The 13,590-nt window shown below is 56.3% G+C and overlaps 1 long non-coding RNA gene across 1 annotated transcript; it reads left to right on the forward strand.

Moving 5' to 3' along the window:
- Positions 1-2,142: 2,142 nt before the first annotated feature.
- On the forward strand, positions 2,143-5,593 carry LOC137456141 (uncharacterized). The gene is made up of 4 exons (XR_010990962.1): positions 2,143-2,382; positions 2,927-3,100; positions 3,345-3,504; positions 4,965-5,593. It is a non-coding gene; the product is annotated as an uncharacterized lncRNA (long non-coding RNA).
- The last annotated feature ends 7,997 nt before the right edge of the window (positions 5,594-13,590 follow it).

Here is a 13,590-nt window from a genome sequence, read left to right on the forward strand (position 1 = left end):
TGAGTGCCTCATCCAGTCTCTTTCTAAACACTTCCAGTGATGGTGACTCCACCACCTCCCTGGGCAGCACATTCCAAAGGCCAATCTCTCTTTCAACCTGCTCTATTCTATTCTATGAAGACCTTCTTCCTAACATCCAGGTTTAATTGGTGAGAGCAACAGACTTGGTTGCTGCCACCCGCTGCTAAGGGGTCTGAGTGGCCCCCAAATGGGGTTTGGAGGCAGGTAAAGGTTTCTTTTGGCATGTGAAGGGGTTTTGTGGGCATCTAGAAGGGGTGTGGAGCCCCCTGAAAGGGTCTGGGATAGTGTCAGGGGGTTCTGGGCTGGTCTACCAGCGGGTCTGGGGACATTAGAAGCGTCTGGGGGTACCTAAAACAGATCTGGGCGTATCAGATGGGGGGTTTGGGTGCATCCAAAGGGGTTTTGTGGGCATCTAAGTTGGGGAGTCTGGGGGGGTCCTGAAGGAGTTGGGGGGTTCTCCTCAAGCTATGAGCAGACACACAGACAGTTGTTAACGGACTTTCTTTGATCATTCCAGGACTGGTGTGCTGGGACTGGCAGGGTCTTCCTGAGCTGTCCACGTACAGTTTCTGTCGACACTCTTCAGCTCGTACATCCGGTTTGCTGACAGAGGGTGTGGGGTTTGTGGGGCCCGGCAGCGAGAGTTTTCCAAAGAGGAGCTCTTCAGGGCAGCTCCAAGGTTAGGTTTGGATTCTCCTGGAGTCTCACACAGAACGAGTCTCACGATTCCAGTGGTCTCATTTCATAGCTGCATTTTCTTCTCTCTGCCTAGGTGACAGGACGACCTCACTAATGAAGAGAGATAGCCTGAGCTCTGCAGGAACCTTGAACCCAAGCAGCCAGTGCCTTCTGTGAGTACTAGCTGTCCTTGCTCAACGTGGAACTAGTTGAGAGCTGAAGCCAGACCACGCCATAATTCCCTCAGCTTCCTCTTCTGCAGATTAAACAGTCCCAGTTCCTTCAGCCACTCCTCCTAAGGCTTGTTATCCAGACCCCTCACCAGCTTTGTGGCCCTTCTCTGGACTCACTCTCTCACAAGGGGTGTCCTGGGGAACACCACTTGTGCCCGGCCGGCCACCGGCTGGGTTTAACTCTGTTCCCCACCGCTCTTGGGGCCCAGCCATCCATCCTGTTCTGCTGTCCAGCAGTCCCTTTGAAAAACAATCCATCTGAAAAAAGAAGTAGCAGAGAAGGAAAGCTGAAGCTGCAAGGATTGCAGTCCCCTCAGTTCTGGTTGTAGCCGGGTGGGGGTTGGTCTCTTCTCCCAGGCAAGCAGCACCAGAACAAGAGGACACAGTCTCAAGCTGTGCCAGGGGAGGTTTAGGCTGGATGTTAGGAAGAAGGTCTTCATAGAATAGAATAGAGCAGGTTGAAAGAGAGATTGGCCTTTGGAATGTGCTGCTCAGGGAGGTGGTGCCCAGGGAGTCACCATCACTGGAAGTGTTTAGAAAGAGACTGGATGAGGCACTCAGTGCCGTGGTTTAGTTGATTAGATGGTGTTGGAATGGAATGGAACGGAATGGAATAGAATAGACCAGACCGAGTTGGAAGAGACCTTCAAGATCATCGTGTCCAACCTATCATCCAACACCACCTAATCAACTAAACCAAGCAACCAGGCACCCTATCCAGTCTCCTCCTGAACACCTCCAAAGATGGTGACTCCACCACCACCCTGGGCAGCCCATTCCAATGGGCCATCACTCTCTCTGTGCAGAACCTCTTCCTAACCTCTAGCCTAAACCTCCCCTGGTGCAGCCTGAGACTGTGTCCTCTTGCTGGGCCCGGTGATGATCAAAGTTCTTTTCCAAGCTGCTTACTCCTGTTTGGTTTTATTCTCCTGCATGAATTGTCAGTTCAAAGCACTCGAGAGAAATGGTGTGATGGCTGTGCTGCCAAGCATCAGACTGGGGACCGAAAGACAACCTCCTGTGGATCGATGTACCGGGATATTCCAGGAACCTCTGTGCTGCCACAGACCTGGACTTAAACTCGTTCCAGATGCCGCGGTGTGTTCCGCATGACAATCGCACTCGGCACGTGAAGAGTGGCCAAGAGACTTCCCTTGTTACCTTTGTGGAAGGCTTTTGTGTGTCCCCCGGCCCCGGGGGCCGTGTTCCTCTCGGGCAGGCTGCGGACGAGGCTGCCCTCGGCAGCAGGCGTGCCGCAAGCGGAGCGGCGAAGCTGTGTTCCTGGCAGTTCTCTCTCCGCCTGGATCAGGACGAAGGTGCCGGCCGACAAGGACTTGCACTGACACAGGGTCAGAGAGCTGAGAGCACCAAAGGGTTTAATTGGTGAGAGCAACAGACTTGGTTGCTGCCACCCGCTGCTAAGTGGCCCCCACGTGGGGTTTGGAGGCAGGTAAAGGTTTCTTTTGGCGTGTGAAGGGGTTTTGTGGGCATCTAGAAGGGGTGTGGAGCCCCCTGAAAGGGTCTGGGATAGTGTCAGGGGGTTCTGGGCTGGTCCACCAGCGGGTCTGGGGACATTGGAAGCATCTGGGGGTACCTAAAGTGGAGCTGGGTGTTTCAGATGGGGGGTTTGGGTGCAACCAAAGGGGTTTTGTGGGCATCTAAGTTGGAGAATCTGTGGGGGTCCTGAAGGAGTTGGGGGGTTCTCAGTGAGGTTTTGGAGTCTCTATGGAGTCCCTGTTGTATCTTGGGTCTGCTGTGGGATTGGTAGTGACTGGGTGCTCCGGTTTTGGTGGCTCCAGGGCAGCAGGTACCCACAGGGCTGTGCCTTGCTTTATGTTCCCCAGCTGTGGGCCAAGCAGGAGCCCCAGGGGAAGGGAATTTCAGCATGTGGCGGGTGATAGTGGAGGCGACTTCCTGACAAAATGGCTTTGGGGGTTTGGTTAGGTCTTGTTTTTATGGTTGACTCACTCTTGCTTTCTTTCCTTTTTTTTCAGGGAGCTTAACTGCTTTGCCTGAGGACCAGTTGCAGATTTGTATTCGGCCTCAGCCACAAGCCCTGACACGGAGCGGGGTGCTTTGGTGTCAGAATGTGGAGCTGTTGGAAACCCAATTGCTCACTGAAAAAAAGAAAAGGAATAATTTGTCATAAAAAAATCCCCACAGTTCCTGTAAGCTTTCGAGTTCCTACTTAATAATATAAAGCAGTTTGTGGTTTGGTTGGTTTGGTTTTTTTCTTGTTGTGCTGCAAAGATTTTGATAGGAATTTCTAGGTATTAACTACAGCCAGAGCAAGCCTCTACTTGCCCTGGGAACGCAGTGAAAACCTTTTGGGAATTGGTTCTGCTCTGTTACTCCTCAAGCTATGAGCAGACACACAGGCAGTTGTTAACAGAGTTTCTTTGTGCATTCCAGGTCCGGTGTGTTCAGACCGGCAGGATCTTCCTGGGCCATCCGATTACGGTTTCCGTGGACACTTTTCAGCCCTTACATCCGGTTTGCCGACAGAGGACGTTGGTTTGTGGGCCCTGGCAGCGACAGTTTTCCAAAGAGGAGCTCTAAGGCCAGCTGCAAGGTTAGGTTTGGATTCTCCTGGGGTGCCTGTGCTTGAAAGCCCCCCAGAGGCCGTGCAGAGTGGTGCTCGCAGTAGCTCTGTGCAAGTCTGCCGTGGGCTCAGGAGGCCAGTATCTAGAGAGAGGGAAGGACAGAGACACTTCTAAGACAGTTTTAAAGAAATAATTATGAGAAGAGGCAAATTAATTCTGGGGACTCATGTGATAGATCTGTTTAAGAGAAAAAAAAATGAAGGAGGTTTCTGACCATAACCAGGCTGACAAAGCACAGTAATGTGGTTTCCTATGGGATTCAACTCCTCCTGCATTGCACAGGACACTTCAACAGCTGTCCCGACAAGCTCTAAGTAATGAACTTAATCCACCCTGTGCGAGCAATGGGGCAAAAGATTACAAAATCCATGTATGCAGTTGAGATGTGTTACGTTGGGACGCCCAGGATACAGCTCATCAAGCTCTCCTAGTGTTTAGACGCAAGATGGAAGAAGGAAGGGGGAAGACAGAGCAGAAGGTCTATTTAAATATGAAACTCCTAGGCTGAAAGAAAAGAAAAACATTTTAAAGAGCACTCAGTGAGACTCTGTCACCAGCATAGCTAATCACAGAATCACTGAGTGTTAGGGGTTGGAAGGGACCCCAAAATAGCATCCGGTCCAACCCCTGTGCCAGTGCAGGATCACCTGGGGCGGGTTTTGAATGTCTCCAGAGACTCCACTAACTCTCTGGGCAGCCTGCTCCAGGGCTCTGGCACACACAGTGAAAAGGTTTTCCCTTCTGTTCCTGTGGAACTTCCTCCTTTTATTCGTCGGACGCAGCGAAGCCGCTGGGTCGTGTTGCTGCGGCAAGGTGACCCACCCTGTAGTTCAGGGCCTGGGTCTGTGCCTTCATGGCAGCCTGTTCCCTTGGCACCCTGTCAGCTTAACAGCCCTGTGCTCGGGGTCTGTGTGACGAGTTGTGGAGCCCTCCATCCCCCTTCTGTCCCCAGCAGCAGCCCAAGGTCCCTGGAAGCAGGGCTGGGGAGGCTGCTTTAGGCAGCTAACAGGAACCAACCTTGCCTGGCCCTTAGGGGGCTGAGGTCAGTCCCTGGGCTCCTGAAGAGGTGGTGTTGCGCTGCTGCCAGGAGGGCCGGCCCGTAGGTGGGGCACGGGCCAGAGCCTGTGGCTCTCTGTGGGGCTTTTTGGGAGTGCTGCTGAGGCCTCACTCTGTCCTGTTGGCATCCTGTGTCAGGGTAGCCAGATCCTAGGCCTGATGTCTATCGTTAGCTCAATCGCAGAATTTGCTCGTCTGCTGTTCCTGTCCGTAAATTTTTGCCAGTGCTTCTGTAATAAAAAGGTTTTTATTTCTCCTGTAACTTGCAAGCTGGTGACCTCCTTAGGAGCAGCACTGTGTTGTTCACAAAGTTCTTTGCTGTTGCAAAGCTGGGAGAAGTGTGAGGTTCAGCTGATGAAGTTTCTCTCTTTAGGGGTGTCTGCTCAGCCGTCCTCTTCCTGGATCTCGGAGCTTTGTCTCTCCCTGTTTGCGGTGCCCCGACAAGGACTTGTGCCGACACATCCTCGGGAAGCTGAAACCACCAAAGGGTTTAATGGGTGAGAGCAAAGCTCAGCTGTGTGCTGAAGCTGCAAACCTTGCCCAGAAGGCTGTCCCCGGCTCGGGGTGATAAAAAGAACAGGAGCGTAGCCGCTCGGCTGTCTTTCCTTCTGTGATGCCACAGCGGGGTGGGCGAGGATACAGCAGAGGAGCAGTGAGGGAGGGGTGAGGGCAGCCTCCCACAAAGGCTGCTTGCAGACCTGAAATGCCAAATGTTTGAAATGCCAGGACGTTCTTGGAGGGGAGGGAAAGCCCCGGGCAAGTGTAAGAGTGAGTGTGAGGTGTTCCAGCAGAGGAACAGCGGTGCTGCTTATTGAGAGATTGCAGAAGGGCAGTGATTTGTGTGCAGAAAGGCCTTGACGTGACCCCCCTCTGTTCTGTAGAAAGGCTTCTAGAGGAGAAAAGCACATCCTGAGCAGAGCCACGGGGGGGTGTGGGGTGTGGTTTGAAGCAGAAATAGCAACTGTCTCTCAATTAAAACAGTGGATTGTCTTTCGTGTGTGTGTGTGGTGTGCTGTTTTTTCATTGACTGGAAAAAGCTCTGCAGGGAGACCAGCTGATCTGCTCCCGAGGCACAGCAGCACCGGACCTGCTGAGCGCTGGGGGCCTGTTAAGGAGGGTCTGCTGTCATCTGAAGTGGGCTTGGGGGCATGAAAGGGGAATTTGGGGGCATGTGAAGGGTTCTGGGAGCATCTAGAGGTGTCTGGGGACCTCTGGAGGGGCTCCTGGGTCATGTCTGGAGGGTCAGGGAGGAGTGGGGGGGTCTGTGCCTCAGTGTGGTTTCGGGGTCTCTGTGTCAGGTCCCCACAGCGTGTGGGTTGCTGTGTGGCACTGCTGGAGTCTCGGTGTCCCTAGCGCCCCTGGCTCTTCTGCTCACTGCTCCCACCTTGTGGGCACGGCCAGGTACTGCTTGCTGTCGCCTGCTGCCAAGGGTGTGAGTGGCCTCTGCAGGGAGGCGCAGAGAGGTATTCTGGGGCGTCTAGAGGGGCTTTGTGGGCATCGAGAGGTGTCTGGCGGCCTCTGGAGGGTCTCCGGGGGGGTCTCTGGAGGGTCCTGAAGCAGCTGAGGGGGCGGGGAGTGGTGGTGTTGTGTTAGAGGTCTCGGGGGGGTTCCAGGGTTTGGGGTCCCGCAGGATTGGGGTGGTCTCACCCCGGTATTGGGTGTCCTGCAGTCCCAGGGTCCCCCAGCCACATCTCCCCCGGCATCTCAAGGCGAGCTGCGAGCACCTCAAGGGCCTTAGAGGGTGAGAAAGGAGGGCTGGGGGCATGTAGACGGAAGTGAGGGCACCAAGACGGCACCGTCCTCCCCGTGACAGCGCCTGCCCTTCCCAAGATGGCGCCGCCCTACCCGTGACAGCGCCTGCCCTTCCCAAGATGGCGTCGATCTCCCCGTGACAGCGCCTGCCCTTTCCAAGATGGCGTCGCCCTCCCCGTGACAGCGCCTGCCCTTCCCAAGATGGCGCCGCCCTCGCCCCGTCGGCTCCGACCTAGCCAGCGTAATCCTTGTCCCCTCTGCTTTCTCCGCTCCGCATCAGCGAGCTCAGTGTGGACTCTGCTGCTCTCTGGAGTTGCTCTGTGCCTGCTGCAGGACTCTGCTATGGGTTTGAGGGTGGGCGGCAGCGAGGGGGGGGGCCGAGAAACACCAGCGGCGGGGGGGGGGGGGTGGGTGTCGATTTGCCGCGGTCGGGAGCAGTCTACTCCCAGTTCACGAGCTGTTCTCCTGTCTCTCCCAGCTCTTGCAGGCTGACCCCAATGCCCTCAGACTCGCCCAGCGATCCCAGGGTGAACCCGGCAGCACCCAGACTCGCCCAGCGATCCCAGGGCGAACCCAGCAGCACCCAGACTCGCCCAGCGATCGTCACGTGATTAGGGGCCGCGCAAAGGAGGGGCGGGGAGCAGAGAAAGCGGCGGCGGCGCCCAGCCTCCAGCCACGCCCGCTGGAACATGCTTTCCAATTAGTACGCTACCTCTTAGGTTTCCAACCTGGGTATTCAAAGAACGCCGAGGAAAGTGGGGGCAGGTGCTTTTGCCAGGCAGCCTCCAATGAGCAGGCCCGGGGCAACGAGGAGGTGGCAGCAGCCAGCACATGCAGGCATTTCCTGGGGCTCAGTGAATGTTTAGAGCTCAGGGGCTCAGCCTGTGCTTCCGCTTCCTTTTCTTCAGCACAGGAGTTCGGTTTGGCTGTCCAGAGCCTTGCTCTGCACCCGAATGCCGTACCGAGCGTGAGGGAAAGATGAAGCAACACCCACGTAGGCACCCAGGGAAAAAGCGGAGGTTGTCTTAGGAGCCGGTTTGAGACAAAATTCACCCAACTCCTTCTGCGGTGGTGTACGGGAAAGAGTCGGTAGGGGAAGCCGCAGGACAGCCTGCAGCAAAGCTCAGGACTTGTTCCCTCGCCTCTGCCTTCTGCACGTCTCCTCGTCGGCCGCCTGTGAGCGAGACGCTTCACCAGCTGGCTTGTTTGAAATCAGCAAAGTTATGGCATGGAAGTTATCTGGTAGGAGTCGTTGCTAAACAGATGCAGTTGAAGCTTTGTATCTTCTGTTCTCTCTACTAGTTATTCTAATCTTGCCCTGTTGGTTTAGCCCATCAGTTTTTATGTTCTCTTCATCTATTAATAGCAGAAGAAAGGGCCCCTTGATTCCAGTATTTCTTGCTGTAGTTCAGAGGTAGAGTTGGCTTTCCCTCTGACCTTTTATACTTTTACTTTGTGTTAAGTGGAACCCAAAACTGAATAGGATACTTTGTGTAAAGCTTGAGCAGCCCTTAACTTTCGAATTATTATACCGCATGCACTACTGCTTTGCAACATTCACAGGACTGTGGTGGTGTCAGATAGTTCACTTGCATTTAGTTCCTCAGGGCCCAGGCCTTCCTTTGGGCTGATGGTCTTGGCCAAAGCTGCAATGTTCAGTCCTTGCTGTGAAAGGCAGGAGGTGCTGGCTGGGCAGTTTGCTTTATTTTGTGCCTTTTTGGGGGCGACTCAAAGGGAGTGGGGGGCTTGTGGGTGGGCTGGTTCTGCCACGTGGGGCAGGGGGCTGCTGCAGCAGAGGAGCAGGTGAGCGAGGGCTGGGGGCCCCCCCCTAAAGTGCTGAAAATTCTCCGAGGGGACCACACTATCTTTAAAAGTGTAAGTACTGGGGTGAGGCGAGGCGGAGGCAAACCTCTGGTTTGCAGCTGGAGAGGGAGGGCTTGGAGTGACTGGTGCGTAAGAAAGCTTTGGAAACGACCCCTGTCTGCCCTCTCTGCTTCTAAAAGGCTTTTAGCATTGGAAAATAAAAGCCAGGTGGGGGCCCGGCTGCTGCCCACGCCCAGGGAGGTGCTCAGTGCTGCCACCCGGTGTGTAACGGCCGGCAGTGCAGCCGTGCCGCGGCGTGTGCCGCCCCGTGGGAGCTCAATGCTGCCACCCTGTGTGTAACGGCCGGCAGTGCAGCCGTGCCGCGGCGTGTGCCGCCCCGGGGGAGCTCAATGTTGCCATCCGGTGTGTAACGGCCGGCAGTGCTGGCGGAACGAACGTTTTTCTGACAGCTCTTGGAGGAACGTTTCTGTACAGGTGTTCCCCAGGGCTCCTCAGCTGCTCAGAACTCAACGTGTTGTCTTGGAGGGGATTAAAACCCATGGAACGCTGAGCGTGAGGTCACAACGCAGGCACCGCCCCCCCCCCAGCGTGGCACCGCCCCCCCAGCGTGGCACCGCCCCCCCAGCGTGGCACCGCCCCCCCAGCGTGGCACCGCCCCCCCCAGCGTGGCACCGCCCCCCCAGCGTGGCACCGCCCCCCCAGCGTGGCACCGCCCCCCCAGCGTGGCACCGCCCCCCCAGCGTGGCACCGCCCCCCCAGCGTGGCACCGCCCCCCCCAGCGTGGCACCGCCCCCCCCAGCGTGGCACCGCCCCCCCCAGCGTGGCACCGCCCCCCCCAGCGTGGCACCGCCCCCCCCCAGCGTGGCACCGCCCCCCCCAGCGTGGCACCGCCCCCCCCAGCGTGGCACCGCCCCCCCCAGCGTGGCACCGCCCCCCCAGCGTGGCACCGCCCCCCCCCAGCGTGGCACCGCCCCCCCCAGCGTGGCACCGCCCCCCCCAGCGTGGCACCGCCCCCCCCAGCGTGGCACCGCCCCCCCCCAGCGTGGCACCGCCCCCCCCCAGCGTGGCACCGCCCTCAACAACATGGCGCCAGATGCTTAAAGTGGCTCAGTGCAGGGTTGTGGCTGCTAGAGGTTGGAGCTCTTCTGCTGTGTCCCAGGTCAGTGCCAGTCTCTGCTGCTTTGGGGGGTTTCTCTATAGCAGCCGCTGGAGCTGCGCGGGGCTTGGGGGGGTGGCCAGCGGCGGGGCAGCGCGGGGCTTTGGGGGGGGGGGAGGGGGGCGGGCGTGTCCGGGCTTGGCCGGCGGGGCTCTGCGGGGGTGGCGGCTGCTGCCTCAACCGTACCCAGAGGCCCCGTGGGAGCTCAATGCTGCCACCCTGTGTGTAATGGCCGGCAGTGCAGCCGTGCCGCGGCGTGTGCCGCCCCGGGGGAGCTCAATGCTGCCACCCGGTGTGTAACGGCCGGCAGTGCAGCCGTGCCGCGGCGTGTGCCGCCCCGGGGGAGCTCAATGCTGCCACCCGGTGTGTAATGGCCGGCAGTGCAGCCGTGCCGCGGCGTATACCGCCCCGGGGGAGCTCAGTGCTCAACCCTGTGTGTAATGGCCGGCAGTGCAGCCGTGCCGCGGCGTATACCGCCCCGTGGGAGGTCAGTGCTCAACCCGGTGTGTAATGGCCGGCAGTGCAGCCGTGCCGCGGCGTGTGCCGCCCTGGGTGAGCTAATTTCTGCAGCCTAACTGCGCTGAATGCTCGAAAATTCTTAGGGGAAGAGCGGAGGGCGGAGAGCTTGACTCGAGCGTCGCTATGGATCCGGCGCCTGCGCCCTAGCCCGGCTCTGCTCGCGCCAGGGGGGCAGCGTCCCGGTGGTCGCTATGGATCCGGCGCCTGCGCCGCAGCGGGTCCGGTCCCGGTGTCGCTGCCGGCCCGGGACTCCCAGGTGTGTTCCTTCCGGCGTCTGAAGGTGGTCTGGGGCCATCGGCAGGGCTTTTGGGGGTGACGGAGGAGGTCTTGGGGACACCTAAAAGGGTCTGGGGATACGTAAAGTTCTCGTGGGGCCATCGGAAAGGGTCAAGGGTCGTGGGGAGGCAGCTGGGCACCTCCGACGGACCCTTTGGGAGGTCTCTGCAGGCTCCCGTGGGAGCTGGGGGTGTCTCGGGGTGGGTTTGGGTTTGGGTTTGTGCTGCAAACAGCGTTGATAATGACTTAGAGAAAGACACACAAGAGACTCAGTAAGTCTCTTGTATCGTGCTTCTATTCTGGCGCCTGACACAGGTAGGATCATTTCAAAAGAGCTGTGTGTCTTCAGAGAGGTTTGGGCAAACTTTTATACAAAAAGTTATCTGTCTATAATGACAGAGGTCCAGATGCTGCCTATCTATACAAAGCTTATCTCTCTAAAAGAGCAGAAGTACACATATCATGCAGGTGTCCTTTATCGTATACAAAGGAGCATCTTGTCCAAGACTAACAGAAGTGAATCACTGACAAATCCTGTTATTCCTTCTCTATCCAAAGGCTGTCTGCCAACCCCTCTCCCCCTCCCTGCGTCCCAGCATTTCAGCTAACAAGCGGAAAATTCTTATCAACTCTGTGGTTCTGTTAATGAGACTTTTCTGTTCATCAGTTCCCCCCTTTCTCACAGCCAACAGTATATTCCTATACTATATTTTCTTAAGGCAAACTTTGGACCCAGGCTTTCTGAGCTATCTTTCCCATGCTGACACTTGTGGAAGGTACTCTCAGATGTAGTCACCCAGTCTGATGCCCCCCAAGTCCAATTCATTGAGGCTTCCCCAAATAAAGGGGTCCTCATTTGGCCTCGAGGAAGTTCAGTGCATATCCAACAGTTAGAGAGATTAGTTTGCAAAGCCAATTCTTGCCTAACGTGTAAGTACATATTGCCTTCCCATCCCTCAATTTCCTTGCTGTGCTGCAAAGATTTTGATAGGAATTTCTAGGTATTAACTACAGCCAGGGCAATCCTTCAAGTGCCCTAGGAATGCAGTGAAAACCTTTTGGGAATTGTTCCTGCTCTGGTACTCCTCAAGCTATGAGGAGCTCTTCAGGGCAGCTCCAAGGTTAGGTTTGGATTCTCCTGGAGTCTCACACAGAACGAGTCTCACGATTCCAGTGGTCTCATTTCATAGCTGCATTTTCTTCTCTCTGCCTAGGTGACAGGACGACCTCACTAATCAAGAGAGATAGCCTGAGCTCTGCAGGAACCTTGAACCCAAGCAGCCAGTGCCTTCTGTGAGTACAAGCTGTCCTTGCTCAACGTGGAACTAGTTGAGAGCTGAAGCCAGACCACGCCATAATTCCCTCAGCTTCCTCTTCTGCAGATTAAACAGTCCCAGTTCCTTCAGCCACTCCTCCTAAGGCTTGTTATCCAGACCCCTCACCAGCTTTGTGGCCCTTCTCTGGACTCACTCTCTCACAAGGGGTGTCCTGGGGAACACCACTTGTGCCCGGCCGGCCACCGGCTGGGTTTAACTCTGTTCCCCACCGCTCTTGGGGCCCAGCCATCCATCCTGTTCTGCTGTCCAGCAGTCCCTTTGAAAAACAATCCATCTGAAAAAAGAAGTAGCAGAGAAGGAAAGTTGAAGCTGCAAGGATTGCAGTCCCCTCAGTTCTGGTTGTAGCCAGGTGGGGGTTGGCCTCTTCTCCCAGGCAAGCAGCACCAGAACAAGAGGACACAGTCTCAAGCTGTGCCAGGGGAGGTTTAGGCTGAATGTTAGGAAGAGGTTTACAGCTTGGCCGAAGACTCTTCTGATCCCTGTCTTCTGGTCGTGACCAGCAGCGTGCACGGGTGGCCAAGAAGGCCACTGGCAACCTGGCCAATATCAGGAACAGTGTGGCCAGCAGGAGCAGGGAGGTCATTCTGCCCCTGCACTTGGCACTGGTTAGGGCACACCTTGAGTCCCGTGTCCAGTTCTGGGCCCCTCCGTTTAAGCAAGACGTTGAGTTGCTGGAAGGAGTCCGGAGAAGGGCAACAAAGCTGGGGAGGGGTTTGGAGCACAGGCCTGTGAGGAGAGGCTGAGGGAGCTGGGGTTGCTTAGCCTGGAGAAGAGGAGGCTCAGGGGAGACCTTCTTGCTCTCTGCAACTCCCTGAAGGGAGGTTGTAGCCAGGTGGGGGTTGGTCTCTTCTTCCAGGCAAGCAGCACCAGAACAAGAGGACACAGTCTCAAGCTGTGGCAGGGGAGGTTTAGGCTAGAGGTTAGGAAGAGGTTCTGCACAGAGAGAGTGATTGCCCGTTGGAATGGGCTGCCCAGGGAGGTGGTGGAGTCACCATCTTTGGAGGTGTTCATGAGGAGACTGGATAGGGTGCTTGGTTGCATGGTTTAGTTGATTAGGTGGTGTTGGATGATAGGTTGGACACGATGATCTTGAAGGTCTCTTCCAACCTGGTCCGGTCCATTCCATTCCATCACCATCTAATCAACTAAACCACGGCACTGAGTGCCTCATCCAGTCTCTTTCTAAACACTTCCAGTGATGGTGACTCCACCACCTCCCTGGGCAGCACATTCCAAAGGCCAATCTCTCTTTCAACCTGCTCTATTCTATTCTATGAAGACCTTCTTCCTAACATCCAGGTTTAATTGGTGAGAGCAACAGACTTGGTTGCTGCCACCCGCTGCTAAGGGGTCTGAGTGGCCCCCAAATGGGGTTTGGAGGCAGGTAAAGGTTTCTTTTGGCATGTGAAGGGGTTTTGTGGGCATCTAGAAGGGGTGTGGAGCCCCCTGAAAGGGTCTGGGATAGTGTCAGGGGGTTCTGGGCTGGTCTACCAGCGGGTCTGGGGACATTAGAAGCGTCTGGGGGTACCTAAAACAGATCTGGGCGTATCAGATGGGGGGTTTGGGTGCATCCAAAGGGGTATTGTGAGCATCTAAGTTGGGGAGTCTGGGGGGGTCCTGAAGGAGTTGGGGGGTTCTCCTCAAGCTATGAGCAGACACACAGACAGTTGTTAACGGACTTTCTTTGATCATTCCAGGACTGGTGTGCTGGGACTGGCAGGGTCTTCCTGAGCTGTCCACGTACAGTTTCTGTCGACACTCTTCAGCTCGTACATCCGGTTTGCTGACAGAGGGTGTGGGGTTTGTGGGGCCCGGCAGCGAGAGTTTTCCAAAGAGGAGCTCTTCAGGGCAGCTCCAAGGTTAGGTTTGGATTCTCCTGGAGTCTCACACAGAACGAGTCTCACGATTCCAGTGGTCTCATTTCATAGCTGCATTTTCTTCTCTCTGCCTAGGTGACAGGACGACCTCACTAATGAAGAGAGATAGCCTGAGCTCTGCAGGAACCTTGAACCCAAGCAGCCAGTGCCTTCTGTGAGTACAAGCTGTCCTTGCTCAACGTGGAACTAGTTGAGAGCTGAAGCCAGACCACGCCATAATTCCCTCAGCTTCCTCTTCTGCAGATTAAACAGTCCCAG

The sequence above is a fragment of the Melanerpes formicivorus genome, unplaced genomic scaffold, assembly GCF_026170545.1.
Source record: "Melanerpes formicivorus ecotype bairdi unplaced genomic scaffold, bMelFor1.0.p_v2 SCAF_117, whole genome shotgun sequence".
NCBI lineage: Eukaryota > Metazoa > Chordata > Aves > Piciformes > Picidae > Melanerpes > Melanerpes formicivorus.